General features: G+C 40.3%; 2 long non-coding RNA genes across 4 annotated transcripts in view; one reads left to right on the top strand and one right to left on the bottom strand.

Moving 5' to 3' along the window:
* LOC145721055 (uncharacterized) overlaps positions 1–18,786 on the top strand; it is a 381,812-nt gene that overhangs the window by 13,356 nt on the left and 349,670 nt on the right. The gene's annotated exons all lie outside the window — the stretch shown is intronic.
* LOC145721054 (uncharacterized) overlaps positions 1–18,786 on the bottom strand; it is a 92,845-nt gene that overhangs the window by 16,185 nt on the left and 57,874 nt on the right. For 2 of the 3 annotated variants that reach the window (XR_014144528.1, XR_014144530.1), the window contains 3 exons: positions 5,959–6,011; positions 4,827–4,894; positions 4,565–4,769 (listed from right to left, as the gene is read on the bottom strand). This is a non-coding gene — a long non-coding RNA (uncharacterized LOC145721054). Of the gene's footprint in view, positions 1–4,564; positions 4,770–4,826; positions 4,895–5,958; positions 6,012–18,786 lie in introns of those variants that run through there. The other variant, XR_014144529.1, reaches the window with a different exon arrangement.

The following is an 18,786-nucleotide window of genomic DNA, read 5'->3' as shown; positions in this document are numbered from 1 at the left end:
GAACCATGTGAACATGTTTCTTTCTCACCTATCAATCCCATGATTCTGTGATTTGTTCAGGTGATGTACCAACAGAATTGACACAATGCTTCAAAATTTCTGACTCTCAAATGGAAACATTAGTTCTTGTTTAGCCAAATGAACCACGTCTTTCTGAGGAAATCCTGATATTTAGTTCTTAACTATAGTGATAATGTATCAACTGTCTTAGCTCTGGCTGCCATAACAAAATACCATAGGTGGGTAATTTAGACAACATGGTTGTGGAGGCTATAAGTCCCCTATCAAGGTGCTGGCCAGTTCAGTTCCTAGAGAGAGCTATCTGCCTGGCTTATAGACAGCTACCTTCTCCCCATGTCTTTACATGACTGAAAGGAAGAGAAAGAAAGAAAGGAAGGAAAAGAAAGAAAGAAAGAAAGAAAGAAAAAGAAAGAAAGAGAGAAAGAAGAGAGGAAAGAAGGAAGAGAGAGAGGAAAGAAGGAAGAGAAAGAGGAAAGAAGGAAGAGAGAGAGAGAGGAAGGAAGGAAGAAAGAAAGAGAGAGAGAGGAAGGAAGGAAGGGAAAGGAGGGAGGGAGCAGGCAGGCAGGCACAGGCAGGCAAGCTCTCTTGTGTCTCTTCTTATGAGGACACCCTTCCTACAGACAAGGGTCCCCCCCATTATGACCTCATTTGAAAGAAAGAAAGAAAGAGAGAGAGAGAGAGAAAGAGAGAGAGGAAGGAAGGAAGGAAAGGAAGGGAAAGGAGGGAGGGAGGCAGGCAGGCAGGCACAGGCAGGCAAGCTCTCTTGTGTCTCTTCTTATGAGGATACCCATTCTACAGACAAGGGTCCCCCCCATTATGACCTCATTTAACCTTAATTACATCCATAAAGGCCCCATGTCCAAATACAGTCACATGGGAGATTGGGACTTCAACATATAAATTGGGGGGAGGGGAGGAGGGCTGAGGAGTGCAACACATTTAGTCCATGGTACCAACTATCTCTTTTTGCAAATTGCCAACTCAGTAGGATTTATATAAACGTAATATAAAAAAATTTACTGTTCTCATCAATGTGAAACATTCTAATACCCCTTCATTCCAGCTGTTGGCAATATGGGGACCCAGAGATGTAAAGTGACATCTAGCTTGTCATCTCCAATCAGCTAGTTGTGGCTACCCGGAGCACTGTACTGAAAGCCTCAGCTACAGGCTCATAATCTGTTAATAATGTATATTGTCTGCCAGACTATGGCCACGTATTTGCTACATACCTATCATGGACTTGACTCTAAACAAAGACATAAATAACTATACCATTACCCTAGCCTGTTCATCCATTGTAATGTAATTTTTTCATAATAGAAAAAACAATAGTAGGGGTTAAGTTAGACAGTTATCTCTCCTCAATGCAAGAATATGCAGCCATTAAAAATATGATTTAGATATTTGTTAGATGATGTGGAAAGATTTTTATGATGGATTTATTATGCGAAAAAGTGGATTTAAAACCATATGAAATATGATCACCTTTTTTAAATAGATAGTTGAGATAGGAAGTATGTTAGGAAAGTATTTATATATGTGAATATAAAGCAAGTCAGAATTTTCTTCCTCCCTCACGTTCTTCTTTTTTAAGATTTTTTCTTTTATTTTTATGTAACTTGTCCACCCAACATGGGGCTCAAACTCACAACCCCAAGATCCGGAGTCACATGCTCTACCAACTGAACCAGCCAGGTGCCCCTCTCCCTCACCTTCTTATTTTCTTTCCCTTCTGCTTCTTCCTGGGAGGAGTTTTGCATTTTGTTGTTATGACATTATTGTTGTTGTAGTGATTCTTTTGTTCTATTTTATTTTGTTTATGTCTTTTTAAGGTAGGAGGAAAAGAGATAGAAAATCTGTTTAGCCTAGTGAAGTCATCAATATAACCAAAGTTTTTGATTGCCCTGTAAATGTTTAAGTCTGAATAAGCAAAGGTCCCTTCCAAGGAAGCACAAGATGAAAGGTGCTGACACAGCCTCTCTGGAAGGTGAAGCCAGTCAAACCAATAAAGTAGGAGAAAGGGGGGAAAAGGTAAAAATTCTAAGACAGGAGGGAGGCCAGAAGTCCGAATGAGGCAAACCTGGATGAAGGGACACAAAACTCAAAGGAGAAAGCAAAGGACTGTTCTGTATCCTCCTTGGAATTCTGGGTGTATTCCAAAATCTAGTAGTGCCAGTTTCTTAATGCACTAAACCATAATACCCTTTGAGATGTCACTGACATAATGAAGGGGTGTGTGTGTGTTTTCAGAAAAAAAATGTCAGAAACTATACACATCAAAATGTTAATAGTAGTTAACCAAGATTGGTAAGATGATGCATAATTTTCATTATTTTTTATCTATTTTCATTTTTCTCTATGGTAAACATGCAGAGTTTTGACTAAGATTTTTTAAATTATAACTGTGATTTTAAGAGAGAGAGAGAAAGACTGCAAGGGAGATTCAGACAAGGAGACTCTGATACTCTGCACTTTTTCCTGCATGGCAAGCAATAAAACATGTTGTGTACTTCTGGACATTGTAAAGCTGGAAGGGATCTTAGAGGTTGATAGGTTTCCTTGCTCTCATTGTATAGATAAAAGAAATCAGGCCTGGAGATGCTTAGTGTTGTACTCAGTAAAGACGCGCAACAGCAAAGAAAGGAAATAATTCAGATTTGTTGATTCTTAATCCAATACTTTTATGAGGTATTGGATTAATTTATGAAGCACCATCATAACAGTTTAAGGTTCTACAGTACCTCCAATTCATTCTGTCCAGAAATTAAAAAAAAAAAAATGTGAGTTCTTTTGGCCCAAAACAAAGGAATGGAGTCAGCAAAGCTTGAAAGTGTAAGTCCAGTCAATTTGGAGACACCTTAAATCAATGACCAATCTCCTAGGATGCACTGAAAAGGTACGCATGTATAACATGCCCCTCTTCAAGCTAAATGCAAGTCTCTGCACTATATCCTATTCCTTTAGCACACCCTTCCCTGAGTGAAGCCTGCCTTGTCATTGGATCCCTGATGACCTCCTCATACTGTCCCAAGAGAATGAAAGAAACTTATTATTATTAAAACTCCCCCAGCTTTTTTCTCTGTCATATTTTAGAATATGACTAACCGATATATAGGCAGTAGTTTCCTTTGATCTCTCTCTTACACTTGAAAGTAGAGCTTTAAAGAAAATTTTTCAATAATACATGCCTCCAGCTTGTCTCAGGTAAAATGAATGTGACAACATCAACAAAATACTTTGAGCTTCCAAGATACAGACGTCAGACATGAACAGTAGTAGCCTTGCACTCCTGAACGGTATCTGCTGAGCCTGGCAAGACACTGAACCATAACTTTCCTGCAACCCACCTGTATCTCCCAACTAAATACAGAAACTGAAACTAGGAACCAGTAGTTTGGGGTAGATTCAAATGCCAAAATTGTTCTGCAGCGTGGGTAAGAAAAAAGGTGAGAGGCGCAAAGGGGAAGCTCTAAGAGAGCAGATAGTGTAATGAAATCGACTTTCAAAATTAACTTCTTCCTTTCCCACGTATTCTAAATCATCTTTCCCATAGGCCTGCAGATGGTGCCTCGAGGGGGGCTCTCAGTGATCGCTGGAGGGGAAAACTGGAAGTGAAACCCACAAGCCTCGCACCTGCAGGATCAGCTTCATGAACAGTGCTGGCCCTTGCTGGGCTCCAAAACCTGCCCCACTAAATGTCACTCCCAACAAAGAGCATCTAGAACCTCGCCTTCTCTTTAGCAGGCCAGTTTTAAGTCTTGCTCCATGTTAATCCAAGACAGGTGTCTTAAATCAACCACAATCTCTCTTTAGTAAAACTTGAGATTGATACTTCTTGATTGACACATCTCACCCAGCAGAGGAATGTTTAACTGCTAATTTACATCTTGGGCCCCAGTTAACATTTTTTTAAAAAAACTTGTCACAAAATCAGCTCTCTACCCTTCCTCAGACGGATGCTATCACCCTGATTTTCTAATTTTTACCCTGATTGCAATAAAAGCATGCAGAGAACACATAGGTAAGGTCAACTGGCGATCTTATCGCACATAAATTGCCATTTTCTGTACTAGGAGCTGTCCCCATGTACAGCGGAAATCTGGAGAATCCTGTGACTAGCAGAGAGATTAGACCACTTTGGGCACAGGAAAGCTATGGAGTAGAGGTAGAACTGCCAGGAATTTCTGAAAAGAAAAAGGATCATGAGCTTGTCCTCAGTACTTCCCCCCGACTTTACAGAATAAAAAACCTAGGCACAGAGAGGCTAATTTGCCCAAATTATACAATTAAATTATAAATATTTCTATAAATAGTTCTTCAATATGCAAAGCACGTTATACATTTATTGAAGCATTTAGCATTACTGAGTAATTACCATTCCAACAATTTAAAAGCTTATGCTTTAAGAAATAAGGAATGAAACTGTTCATTTTGAGGAAGGTTTTGGGCTGGCAGTGAATCCAGATGACAGTTTTATACTATTTGAGAACAGCAGCTCTTTGCATGGTAGAAATAGTCCTTAACACAAGACAAACTTGGCTCCAAGGCGGAAAAGACTGTTTTATTTAAATTCTTAAATATCGGGGCTCCTGGGTGGCTCAGTCATTGAGCTTCTGTCTTCGGCTCAGGTCATGATCTTATGGTCCTGGGATCGAGCCCTGCATTGGGCTCTCTGCTCAGCGGGAGGCCTGCTTCTCCCTCTCCCACTCCCCCTGCTTGTGTTCCCTCTCTCGCTGTGTCTCTCTCTGTCAAATAAATAAATAAATAAATAAATAAATTCTAAATATCTATTGAATACCTACCATAAGCTAATACCCAGCACTATACTGGTATGCCACTGAGTATGTCCATCTTCTCTTTTTACAAAATTCTGAAAATCAAATAAGAGTTGAGAAATAACCAACTATAACACAATGCAGAATAAGGAAGTCTCCAAACAGAACTATAAGTGAGGAACATTTGGGACCCAGAGGAAGTAGCAAGATGACCAAGGAAAATTTCAAGAACTGTTTGTCCAACGTTAGCTTTTCAGCCCTAACCATGGACCTGAGCACTGTTTTCCGCCCCACCTCCAAAGAATAAGCTGTAACTACAGGGTAGAGTTGGAGATAAATTTGGCCCCTAGATGGTGCTGGCAAGGTGAAAATGATTAGAGGAATTCCACAAAGGTTTTCTGGAGGAGGGTAGACACTTTGTTATTTAACAAAGTAAAGTGTGGTAGGCTTTGGTGTCCAGCAGAAGAGAGAATGGTTTCTACGTGGTAGATGGTCAACAGGAAGTCAAAAGAAAGGAGGGGGAAACAAACTGAAAGCAACATGGCTAAAACCTAGTTTAAGCCATTTAATCAGTGGCCATTAGAATGAGCAGAATAAAAAACTCCTGAGCAACACGGCACCCTCATTGGAGGCAGTTTTCTGAGAGCTCGCTATGTGCAGGACATCGTGTATCACACTAAGTCTGCGAGGCAGAAAGAAGACAACATGTGCCTTCGAAGAACACACGGCGCAGTTAGGGCCCCAGGAAATACCAAATGAGACTTATCTAAAAAATAAATAAATAAGTGTGTTGGGGAGCAGAGGACAACATAATCAGGAATCTAGAAGCCAAATTGCAAGCAAGTAAGGGGCTGTGGTGAACCAAGGATGGGATGGCGGGCTCCCGGGAGAGAAGGGGGGCTATGGAACACTTTGCAGTGAAAGGAAAGAAAGATCAATTTGAGATGATGTTAAACAGCCATAAAGATACTCAAATCAAGTATAATATTCTGTGGTTCATAACACCTTCACCCACACACAGTGAAACTATTTGGGCCCCAGGGACTTCTCTGGGCTGTGAAATTGCAAATAGGTCCTCAATGAGTTAGAGAATGGTTCATTGAAAATATGAGTATGCTTAAAAAAAATTCTTATTTTCACATAGACTCGCCATACTTACCCTACTATGGCCAAAGGCAGGTCCCATTTTAGAGAACAGAGAATGATGGATGCCTGTCATACAAGTGACACAATTAGTCAGCAACATATTCTGTGAAGAAGTTTATCTATGAACTCTGTGTTTCTGTGTTAAATCATTCAAATGTATTGCTCTTACACATGGTAACTTGCAGAGAGTACCTTATACTTAGCATGGGATGGGAGCAGTCTTGCATTTGGAAAATGTGCAGACAATCTCTGTTGCTTAGAAAATGCAGTGGAAAATGAATATGCTCGTTTGGAAAGTGCTTTATTTCTGCAAATATGCATTTTATTTATGTAGTAAATAATCAATTTACTTTCTAATACAATCAAGATTCACTCATCTCCCGAATATCTTCCTGTCCTCTTTGAAGCACTATATATATCTCATGCTTTCCATTCAAAATGTATATAAAACACCTATAAGAACTTTCAAACCATTTTTTTATTGTTTTTGGTTTTTGTTTTTATTCTCTTAGTACCGCCCTGCTTGGCGATCAGTAAAATTATTGTGGATATCTGAGCAGAGGGGAAAGCAAGCATTTGCAATCTACAGTATCTAGAATCATGGGGTTCACAAAGATGTCCACATCCTAATTCCTCACACCGGTGATTATGTTGCCTTACAAAGCAAAGGTGACTTTGCCAGTGTATTAAGTTAAGGATCTTGAGATGGGGAGATTATCTCAGATTATCCAGGTGATCCAATTCTTACAAGAGAGAGACAGGAGGGTCAGAGTCAGAGGAGGAGAGGTGACCATGGAAGCTAAAGTCCGAGTGATAAGAAGAGGGGCCAGGGCCATGAGCCAGTGAACGCAGGCATTCTCTAGGAGCTGGAGAGGCCAAGGGAACAAGAGTCTTCCCTGATGTCTCCTGAGGGAACACAGCCCTGCTACCCCATTTTAGACTTCTGACCTCCAGAACACAATAACCTTCTGTTGTTTTAAAAGCATTAAGGTCATGGTAGTTTGTTACAGCAGCATTGGAAACTAACTCATGGTTCATTTTGAAAGTCAAAATCCTGTGTTTACTCAGCTCAGCTTACTGATTCTGGGTCAAGTCTACAGAACATGTACAGGGAACTGTCCCCACTAATGGAAAGACATTGAGGACTACTATCTGACCAGCCACACAACCATTTATGAGGAAGCTTTCTGGGGCTGGATATATGAAATGTAAATTAAAAGCTAGGGCTTCAACCTCACCATGATCTAATCAACTAGCAATGTTTAGCAAACTTCTTCTGTGAAAGTCAGATAGCGAATATTTTTGGTTTTGTGGGTCATACCGCCTTTGTCACAATTAAATTCTGTTATAGTGCAAAAGCAGCCCTAGACAATGGAAAAATGAATGGGCTAGCTGGCTGAGTTCCAATAAAACTTTATTTGTGAAAAAGGCAGTGGGTCAGATTTGGCCAAAGGCTAACCCCAGAACGACGTATTGACATCAATCAGGATTGCATAGTTCTCCTTTACAAGGGCTTAATATCTGGAAAGAATTGGAGCTCATGGATGGAAACTTTTGCTGAAGCAAAGGAAGAACGCTGGAGACTCCACACCAACATACCAGAAGAGTCTAAGACACCAATGTGAAAAAGAGTACATGGGTTTAAAGGGGCATTTATCACCAAGTCTCGTCAGGGGATAAAAGGAGTCTGAATCTGCATTTCAGGATACTGTCTGTTACAGTGCATTTCTTCCAACCCCTTGATTCGCCCCTGACCACTCCAGATCATCCCAGATTTTCTCTTACAAAAGTGCTTTTAACCCAAAGTATTCTTCACTCCTAGTGTCGCTATGGCAAAGCTTAATTTCAGCTCATAGGCAAGGCTTATATCCAACACAGTGGGGAGTAGACACACTGCATAGCTTCCTTTGTTTTCTGTGTACAATTTCGTCCCTGAATTTTCTACTCTGGAGCATATGAAATGTTTCAACTCCAGTTATCTCCACAGGAATAAGGACTTTCTCCTCCCCTTATATTACGGTTCAGAGGGAACTGCATATCCATTGTGACAGCAAAAGATTCTTTTAAAGAGGGAGGAAGAAAGCACCCTACAATAAAAGTGTTCTCAATAAATAATTTCCCCCAATTTTCAGTTATTGCATTTAGTATCCTTGGCTCAAAAGCAATCACATGAAGAGTTGGGGGGGAGGGAATATGCAAGGATTCTCATTTTAATTTCAATCACTCTTCTAAAGCCCTAGAGTCATTGTCCTAAAAACAGGGTCCAAATGCTACTCATCTTGCTCCCCACCACTCCCTCTGCTTCCAAGTGTTTCTCTGTCATTTTCCATCCATTCTTTTGAGCAAATCAATCCTGTAGCAGGAAAGCAGCATCATTTATAATGAATTCTTCTGGGAAGGGTATTTATCTCACACCCAGACAATGGTAACCTTTCCAGTGGCTCCTCCATTTCTGTCCTGATGTGCCTTCTTAGAGTTTCAGTTCCTTAATACGGTATCGAACAGGAGCAGGATAAAAGGACACAGAGGAGCGCTGTGTAATAGATGCACTTAAGATTCTGAGATATTTGCCAGTGCATAAGAGAAGAGAAATCTCCCATGTTCCAGGGCTAGCACATTAGAATAACGTCAGGGAAACTGCAAACTCACAAGACTGAGTTGGGAAAGATTTGAGATTGTACCTATATCACAAAGAAATGTTGAAAGGTTAACAGATGCCCAAGTGGTCAATTTAGATTAAAACACAACTCTGATGACAGACATTCGATACAGAAGTCAATAGACTCGGGCTGATTGAAGTAAGTAGCACATAAGGACTTGAATCTTAACAAAATCCTTTTCTACCCACACAAAATTTTACATATATATGACATTTATATATACGTATATTTTTATATATACATACAAATGTATACATATATATGGATATGTGTAAATATAATGATTATGCTGTTTTTTAAAAATCCCACATGTTGTTGGGGCGCCTGGGTGGCTCAGTCATTGAGTGTCTGTCTTCAGCTCGGGTCATGATCCCAGGGTCCTGGGATGGAGCCCCGCATCGGGCTCCCTGCTCCGCGGGAAGCCTGCTTCTCCCTTTCCCACTCCCCCTGCTTGTGTTCCCTCTCTCACTGTGTGTCTATCTGTCAAATGAATAAAATCTTATTAAAAAAAACCCCACGTTTTATTTTTTTTAATATTTTTATTTATTTATTTATTTGAGAGAGAGAGCATGAGGGGGTAGTGGGGGAGGGAGAGGTCGACTCTCTGCTGAACAGGAGTCTGATATGGGGCTTGATCCCAGGACCCTGAGATCATGACCTGAACCAAAGGCAGACGCTTAACTGACTGAGCCACCCATGCACCCCTTACTACGCATTGTTTTAAAATGGACTAAAGGGGGGCGCTTGGGTGGCTCAGTCAATAAGCATCTGCATTCTGCTTGGGTCATGATCCCAGGGTCCTGGGATCGAGCCCTGCATCGGGCTCCCTGCTCCGCGGGAAGCTTGCTTCTCCCTCTCCCACTCCCCCTGCTTGTGTTCCCTCTCTCGCTGTCTCTCTCTCTCTCTCTCTGTCAAATAAATAAATAAAATCTTTAAAAAATAAATTAAAATAAAATAAAATAAAATAAAATGGACTAAAGGAATCATCCCAAACTATTAACAGTATCTAGGGGTGATTTTTGTCACTATATGTTTCTATATTTCCAAATGTTCCTCAGTAAGTAAATATAACTTTTATAATGAAAAAATCAGCCACAATGGGGTGCATGGGTGGCTCAATTAGTTAAGTGTCCAACTCTTGATCTTAGCTCAGGTCTTGATCTCAGGGCTGTGAATTCAAGCCCCACGTTGGGCTCCATGCTGGGTGTGGAGCCTACTTAAAAAAATAATAGTTAGCAGTAGTAAAAGCCCTCTTCTTCATTCCTTTTCTTAATTCTCATGAATTTCATTTAATCCTCATGGCTAGTGGTACTTTCATTAATCACATGTTATATAGCAAAAAAAAAAAAAAAATCAAGGCTTAGAAAAGGAGATGATCCTGGGTTTACATACACAGAGGAATCAAAGCCAGGTCTGTCTGGCTCAGAGCTGTGTTACACAAACTCCTCTCTGAAGAGTTAGATCCAGGCTCTCACACAGAAAACCAGAAGGACAAGTAGTGTTCATATACAAATTGCTTACAAGCTCTATTATTTATATTTCTCCAACCTAACTTCATATTTTAATTAAATAGTAGATTTGATGGATATGTTCTGTATACGTCTTATTGCTAAGGAACTCTGAGGAAAGAAAAGAGGTCAGCATATTTTAGCAGTTCTGTTTTGAGGAATGCTGGTGACAAAGGGGGAAAAAATCAATAAAGCAAACTGTGCATTAGGAAAGAAACAGACTAATGGTAAATCAGAATGTTTTAAGCAGAAACCAGACAAAACTGGATCTACTTATGACTTCCCACAGTTTTTCAAAATCCTTATAACAAAATTCAAGGGGAAATAATATATATTGGTTTGGGTGAGAGAGAGAGAGAACAGATTTCAACCATTTCTTGTAAATTAGTGCTTGTACCCAAGAACTTCAGTTCTCACCTTTCTACCAGCAGCCTCCAGGCTCACTCAGAGAGTGCAAATGTGCCCAGCCAGGAGGAAAGAGCTCTCAACTTGCAGGAGAGCCAGGAGCAAGTTACCAGAGAGCTGACATAAGAAGCCAGACACCCAAGAAGACCACAGTCATCTGGGAGCTTTTGAAGCATCCCAGGAATGTGATGGGCCTTTGAACCAGTTGAGAGAAACTGATTTCATTTTGATTGCTGTACAGTGACACACTAACATATGATGTTGTGTGGGTGATATGATTCCCTATGTGATTTTGTATGTGATGTGAAGTGTGTGTGTGTGAGAGAGAGAGAGAGATCATGTACATGTGTATGATGTAGCATATGTGTGATTGTGATTTGTGATTGTGTGTGCATAAATATGATGAGAATCTATGTCATCGGCAGAGAGCAACTCCCCCTCTGCTCAGCTAGGGGAATAGACCGCAGCAAGATACCAACAAGGACCAGCAATGCACCAAAGAGCATGACAAGGCAGAGATTGGGAGCAGGGGAGGGTTCCCAAAGTTAAGCAACAGAGCCTTTGACGGCAGGAAACACAACCAGATCTGGATTCAGAAAAAAACAGTTCTTTTGTAAATTACAGTGAAATTAGATATTAGCCTTTGCCTAGTTTGACAAACATTAAAAAGATTGATAATATCTAGTTTTGGCAAAAGTATATAAGCCTTTCGTACACATCTGGTGGGAGTGTATCTAGTACATTTCTGGAGGGCCACTGGCAATATATCCTACAACGTAAATCTTGCACACTGTTTGCCCCAGCAGTTCCTCTCTGGGGGAATGAGATATCATAGAAATGAATATCACAGGAATGAAATATCATAGGAAATGAAGGGGTAAGTGTGGAAAGATGTAAGTGAAAAAAATATTCCTTGCAGCACCATATGTAATGAGGAGGGCAATGCCCATCACTGAAGGATCTGTTTAAATGAATAACAATATTGTTGGGCGCCTGGGTGGCTCAGTCGGTAAACGTCTGCCTTCCGCACAGGTCATGATCCCAGAGTCCTGGGATCGAGCCCCACATCGGGCTCCCTGCTACGTGGGAAACCTGCTTCTCCCTCTCCCACTCCCCCTGCTTGTGTTCCCTCTCTCACTATGTCTCTGTCTAATAAATAAATAAAATCTTTAAAAAATAAAAATAAATGAATAACAATATTGCTGTTTGAAGGTTGTAGGTCTGTAGATACTGACCCAGAAAAATGCCCAATATATGGTGTTAAGATAAAAGATCACATTACAAAATGAAAAGTGTTGCATTTTCTTGTTTCAGAAAAATACAATTATATTCACATTTATAGAAAATATTTGGAATGATTTATAAGAAAATGTTAACAGTGGGTTATGTCCTATGAGGACATTGGCAGGGAGGGGAGATAATTTCATTTCCTACTTTATATGTAATCATTTTTTCCCCAAAGAGCATATTTATTTCTATATTTGGGGGGAAAAAAACAATAAGGATTTTGCCATTGAGGAAGGAAGGGAGGGAGGGAACTTTTTCCCAGCCTCTACTATGGTAGAGCAGGTTCAGTCTTTCCATTTCTGATCTGAGACCATGTCCAGATTACCAAGCTATGCAAAAAAAAAAAAATGAAATGTTGGATTCTCCAGATTTCAAAATCTGTTTTCCCACTGATTCATAGCCTGGTCCTTCCTGTGCAGCCTGTGCATCTGCAAACCAGAGATGCTACCCTAGACAAGCAGGAAAGAAATCTTTCTCAGAGAGTCCAGCAAGTGCTCACTGACAAATTGAGAGAAAAGAAGAGCTTTGGTTGTTTAGGACCTTATGGATGGTTTAATTTGCTCCAACAGTAAAAATGAAAGCAAAGGCTAAATATGCTCTTACAACCCAATCACCAAAAGGCATTAAGAATGCCTGCTATTCAGCATACAAATGTACAGATCACCTTTTTATATATAGCAATAATGTTTAGATTGCAAAGTGTATGGTAGAATAATGAAGCAGTATCCTCTGTTCAACAAAGCTGTAGCTCTAGCCGATCATTTAGGGCTTTGTTTTCTGCCTGTGACTTGCTGAAATAGAGCCTTCATCATTTACTGCATGTCTGGCTTTCACAAAGTACACTACCATACCTCTCCTTTGTGCCAAAAGATGGCTTTTATTACAGGGGAAAAGACACTCTCCATCTTGCAAACCATAAGAGGTTTCATTTTCTATCACAATTTTCCTAAAGTTATTATGAACTTAATATTTTTCTGGTGGCCTAACAATTTTCCAAGTGGATTTTTAAAATTCTTTGATTGATCTTTAATCACTGTGATTTCCTAAAACATTTTTTCTCTGCCCTTTCCTCTTTACCACCACCACTTCCTATTTCTTTTTTTTTTTTTTAATTTTATTTATTTATTTGAGATAGAGAGAGGGAGAGAGCATGAGCATGAGCCCGGGGTGGGGGGAGGGGGCGGGGCAGGGGGCAGCAGAGGGAGAAGCAGGCTCTCCATTGAGCAGGGAGACCATCACAGGGCTCAATCCCAGGGTCCTGGGATCATGACCTGAGCGGAAGGCAGACCCTTAACCGACTGAGCCACCCAGGCTCCCCGACCACCACTTCCTATTTCTTTGTGATCTATAAATAAAATCCTAAGTATATTAGACTCATTCTATTTAAAAGAATTCTGGAAGAAAAGCCTTTTGGAAATCAAAGAATGATATAGGCCAACTCTATAACTTATCTGTTTTACAAATTTCCCATTTTGAATGTGGATTCTTTTTTTTTTTTAAGATTTTATTTATTTATTTGACAAAGAGAGAGACAGCGAGAGAGGGAACACAAGCAGGGGGAGTGGGAGAGAGAGAAGCAGTCTTCCCGCTGAGCAGGGAGCCTGATGTGGGGCTTGATCCCAGGACCCTGGGACTATGACCTGAGTCGAAGGCAGACACTTAACAACTGAGCCACCCAGGCACCCCGAACGTGGATTCTTTTTTAAGTGGATATACATCCACATTTTCCTTTTTCTTGTTGTATGTAAAAATAAGTAAGCAAAGAGAAGGACTACCTTGAGACAATTTGCAAATTAATGGCAATTGAATCAGGAACCCTAATTCTCGTTACAACCAAGGTATGCTCGGGACTAACCCACAAAAATTTTTAAAAATCCTGAAACAGATACTTCCTTTGAGGGAAAACACAAATCTATTAGCTTGTGCTAATTTCTCTGACAAGACTATTGGTCAGTTCTACCTGACATGCAGCTTCTTTTTCTTGGGTAACACCAAAGACTTTTTTAATCTTCCTGGCATCAACACTTTGTCAATAACCTGAAGGAGGCCATGAGGAAGCAATAAAGCAAAAGTAAATAACTCTGGCCTCATATACAAGACTGGAATTAAAGTAAAAGAGCCAGAAATACAGTCCATATGGTTATCTCTCTTTGTACACGCCCAAATCACAACAGGAAAATACGTGAGACACATACAGATAAGCAGGCAAACACCAGACAAAATACACTGCAAATGATTCTGAATTAGGTCTAGCTCTGTGACTTTGATTCCTAAATGACCTTGTAGGTGGCATTCAGCAACTCTCAGCCTCATGTCTCCCTCAGGTGCTTGAAATCTTACTGTAGAAATTCAAGCAGTACAGAGGTTAAGGAGAACTAGCCCCACTCGGAGGGACTGTTGATACTTTGGTGTTCAGAGCTTTTCCATGTCACCACATAGATATGAATATTGAAAAACATTTATCTTCTTATTGTATTAATAGACTTCTACAGCTTTGGTAATTGTGGTGGACTGCATTATTGCTGTCTACCATTGGCTCCTCTCGCTGAATGGATCCCATGCATCGCTGCCTATTGCTCTGTGATTTGAGGTATCTCCAAATAGGTCCATTTGAGACAGTGGAAATTTGCATATGCAATCGGAACTCCCCATCTGGATCTCAGGCAAGCCAGAAATAATGTGATGTGGAAATTTGGGGATTGTCATATGAATGATGGTGCTGTTCTCTGAATGAGGGAGCCATAGAGAAGGGTCAGTATTCCATTTACTATGGCTGCATAATAAATTACCCCCAAAACTTAGTGTCTTACAATGACAGTCAAATTTAACATTTTCTCATATGGTTCTGGGATTTAATTGGGCCCATCTGGGCAGTTCCCCCTCAGGCTTGCACATGTGTTTGCCGGCAGAGGGTGGCTCATTCACTCTTATGTCTGGTACTCAGGCTGGAAGACTAGAACATCTGGGGATCTTCTGACATTTTTCTTTGTCCATTTGGTATATCCGCATGGTCTCTCCAGCATGGTGGCTTCAGAGTAGCTGGACATCTTACAGGACAGCTTGGGACTTCCAAGGTGCCCATTGCAAGAGAGAGCAAGTCATGTAGAAGCTGCATCCTCTCTGCAGGCTGGCCTTGGAAGCCACACAGCATCACAACATTCAAGGGGACAGAGCACAGACTCTACCTCTTGGTGAGAGGAGTGTCTCAATTTAAGGAGCACATGGGGAGTGGGATATATATTTAGCCATTTTTGGAAAACACAATCTGCCACAGCCGGGTTTAGGAGGCTAGTAAAATGAGCTGGTAGAAATCACGTCAAAATTCCTGTGAGTTACAAATTATCAATGCCATCATTAAAATGACTACTTAGTTAAAAATTTTCACCCAGGGGCGCCTGGGTGGCTCAGTCATTAAGTGTCTGCCTTCAGCTGAGATCATGATCCTAGGGTCCAGGGATCAAGCCCCGCAATGGGCTCCCTGTTTGGCAGGGAGGCTGCTTCTCCCTCTCCCACTCCCCCTGCTTGTGTGCCCTCTCTCGCTGTCTCTCTCTGTCAAATAAATAAATAAAATCTTAAAAAAATAAAAAATAAATAAATAAATAAAAATTTTCACCCAACCTACTGGGAAAATGTGAGATGATTAGTATTAAAATTGAGTTACAATTATGCTTTTATTTGTCACTAAGGGGAAGCATTTTGCCCATCTTTATATCACTTTAATCTGTATATTAATAACCATTTATATGAATAAATCCATTGATCCCTGCTACTCAAAGCTTTTTCTGCATAACCTTTTCAGAAGAGGATTGCTGAAAACATGTAAAGTACAGTATAAGTAAGATTAATGGGAAGACTTTATTATAAATACATCAATAAATTGTTCATAATAAGCCTAATTTCCTTACCTTCTGGGGATAAAGATCTAAGAAAAGAAAATAAGACTATAAAACAAGTTATTTATTCAGAAAGCTGCAAGTTTCCAGGATCCGTGTACTATAAAAAAGCAAAAAACCCCATGAAGAATGGAGCCCTTATAAAGAAATTGACCAGGCAGAGATTTTTATCAGCATTTCCGAATTATTTACATCAAACTGATCTCTGTTATTCTGTTAATACAATTCAGAAAATGCAAAAAGTTAAAAAAATGCTCATGTCTTCAATAATTAAGAACTCCTGAATGAAAATACTAGCATGGGATTTACAATTATATCAAGGCTAACACATTAATTCATGGCATAATTTCTAGTTATCAGATGTTTCATCAGCTACTGGTTTGTGATACCAAAAAAGGAGCTATCTACTTTATTAGGTTAAAGTTACCTGACCTATGTGATAAGGCATTAATAGACACGGTGTGCCGTTTGCCATCAAATCCGTATAGTTCCCAATAAAACAAAATAGTTTTCCTGTTGGATGTCAAATCCTAATATTTATATTTGGTATTATACAGGAACCAGATTTTCAAGGGAACTAAATATCACATTACTTTAACTATTCATACCTGAATATTATAAACCAAACATTTCACCTACTGGATAACAATAGCACAAATAGCAAGTTTATTGGGGCGCCTGGGTGGCTCAGTCGTTGGGCGTCTGCCTTCGGCTTGGGTCATGATCCCGGAGTCCTGGGATCGAGCCCCGCATCGGGCTCCCTGCTCCGCGGGAGGCCTGCTTCTCCCTCTCCCACTCCCCCTGCTTGTGTTCCCTCTCTGGCTGTCTTTCTCTCTGTCAAATAAATAAAACCTTTAAAAAAAAAAAAAACAAATAGCAAGTTTATTGAGGAATTAATTAATTTAAGTACTATGATCTTGGAGGAAAAATGTTCTAAAATCATTATGCCAAAATGTCTGGTCAGCTTGAAAATGTTCTATGTGCCAGAAACCCAACACCATGTCCCTGGAAAATGGAATGTATTGGTTCATGTAATTCAAAGCTCCAGGATAAACCTTCCCGTGAAGTTGCTGTCAGCAACTTGGGTGATGCCGACAAAGTCTCCTATTCACTGTATGTATCGAATGTTGTCTGCCTCTCAAGGAGAGCTCATCTGACACCATGACTTAAAATACTGACCTTTACTTTAAAACACTACAGCAAGGGAAGGAAAGGGAGAGGGCGAGAGGCAGGAGAGGGAGAAGGGGAGGACAGATGGAGGAGAAAAAGGAAAAAGGGACAAATGCAGTCAGTGTGGCAAACCTGTGATAACTTGAATCTGGATGATAAGAACCTAAGGATTCGTGATATTTTGTCCCTGATTTTGTAAGTTTTTCCATTTTTTTTTAATTTAAGTTTTCATTTATGAAGGATTGCTTCAGAAGGATGAGGGAATAAAACAAGGAAGAAGGAAGCACAGGATCAAGGAGACAAGACCCACACAGAAGAGGGGTGAGGTCTGAAGATGATATGTGCAACAGGCCTGGGGGAGAAAAGATCGGAGCAGAAGGATCTGTATTCCAAAGAGCAGAATAAAGGGGAGAAAGGAGAAGGAGTGACAACTAACAGATGACCAGACTTGTGAAACTATTTGGGGAAAGATTCTTAAATGTATACAGCAGATTTAGTGGAGCAAAAATATTTTGACTTTACTAAAATTATAGCCGTTACTCACAGTAGGAAAAAAAAAGGGAGAAATTTGGAGGCTGGTAAAAAGCCAGGTCCTCAATTATCATAAGAGGAAGTCAGTAGAAAATGTCTAAACCTTAGGAATCAAGTGAAAACAGTATACTGAAGTTAATGTCAGAAGAGAAAGCAAAAAGTATTACAAGTGGACTGCTCAGGGGTAGTGAGGAATAGGACAGGAGACTGCCATTTTTTATTATTTTATAACTATGTGCATACACTCTATTGCTCTGACATTTTTTTTAAGTGGGAGCAAACATTTTTTAAGTTGATGAAACAAAAAACTAAAATTTTACATGATCTTTAAAAATTTATCCTTGAAAACATCTAGCTCATTTTTATCCTTTACCTCAGGAGTTTAAAAAATACAAAACACCCGAGGCAAAAGTGAGTCAATGTCTGCCTTTGACCATAGCAAGAGGCACGGTCTCAAACACATCACCATTAAGGCATCCCTCAGCTTGGAAAGGAAGCCATTCACTGAGTACTTTCAATTACCCTGCCCCAGGGTGGGGAACACGAGTGGTCATCAATAAAAAACTTATTTTGTCACTCATCATCAGGGAAATACAAATCAAAACCACAATTAGATACTACCCCATACCTGTCAGAGTGGCTAAAATTAACAACACAGGAAACAACAGATGTTGGCAAGGATGCGGGTAAAGGGGGACATTCTTATACTGTTGGTGGGAATGCAGACTGGTGCAGCCACTGTGGAAAACAGTATGGAGATTCCCCAAATAGTTAAAAATAGAGCTACCCTATGACCCAGCAATTACACAACTAGGAATTTACCCAAAGAATACAAAAATACCGATTCAAAGAGGCACATGCACCCCGATGTTTATAGCAGCATTATTAACAATAATCAAATTATGGAAAGAGCCCAAATGTCCATCAAATGATGAACGGATAAAGAAGAAGTGGTCTATTTATACAATGGAATATTACTCGGCCATCAAAAAGAATGAAATCTTGCCATTTGCAGCAACATGGATGGAGCTAGAGTGTATTATGCTAAGCGCAACAGGTCAGAGAAAGACAAATACCATATGACTTCACTCATATGTGGAATTTAAGAAACAGAACAGATGACATAGGGGAAGAGGAAAAAAAAGAGAGAGGGAAGGAAACCACAAGAGACTCTTAACTAGGGGCGCCTGGGTGGCTCAGTCAGTTAAGCGTCTGCCTTAGGCTCAGGTCATGATCCCAGGATCCTGGGATCGAGCCCCGCATCGGGCTCCCTGCTCCGCGGGAAACCTGCTTCTCCCTCTCTCACTCCCCCTGCTTGTGTTCCCTCTCTCACTCTCTCTCTCTGTCAAATAAATAAATAAAATCTTTAAAAGAGAGAGAGGGGCGC

The sequence above is a fragment of the Leptonychotes weddellii genome, chromosome 4, assembly GCF_054177405.1.
Source record: "Leptonychotes weddellii isolate Sample4059 chromosome 4, ASM5417740v2, whole genome shotgun sequence".
Classification (NCBI taxonomy): Eukaryota; Metazoa; Chordata; class Mammalia; order Carnivora; family Phocidae; genus Leptonychotes; species Leptonychotes weddellii.
This window is presented reverse-complemented; position numbering and strand designations above follow the sequence as displayed.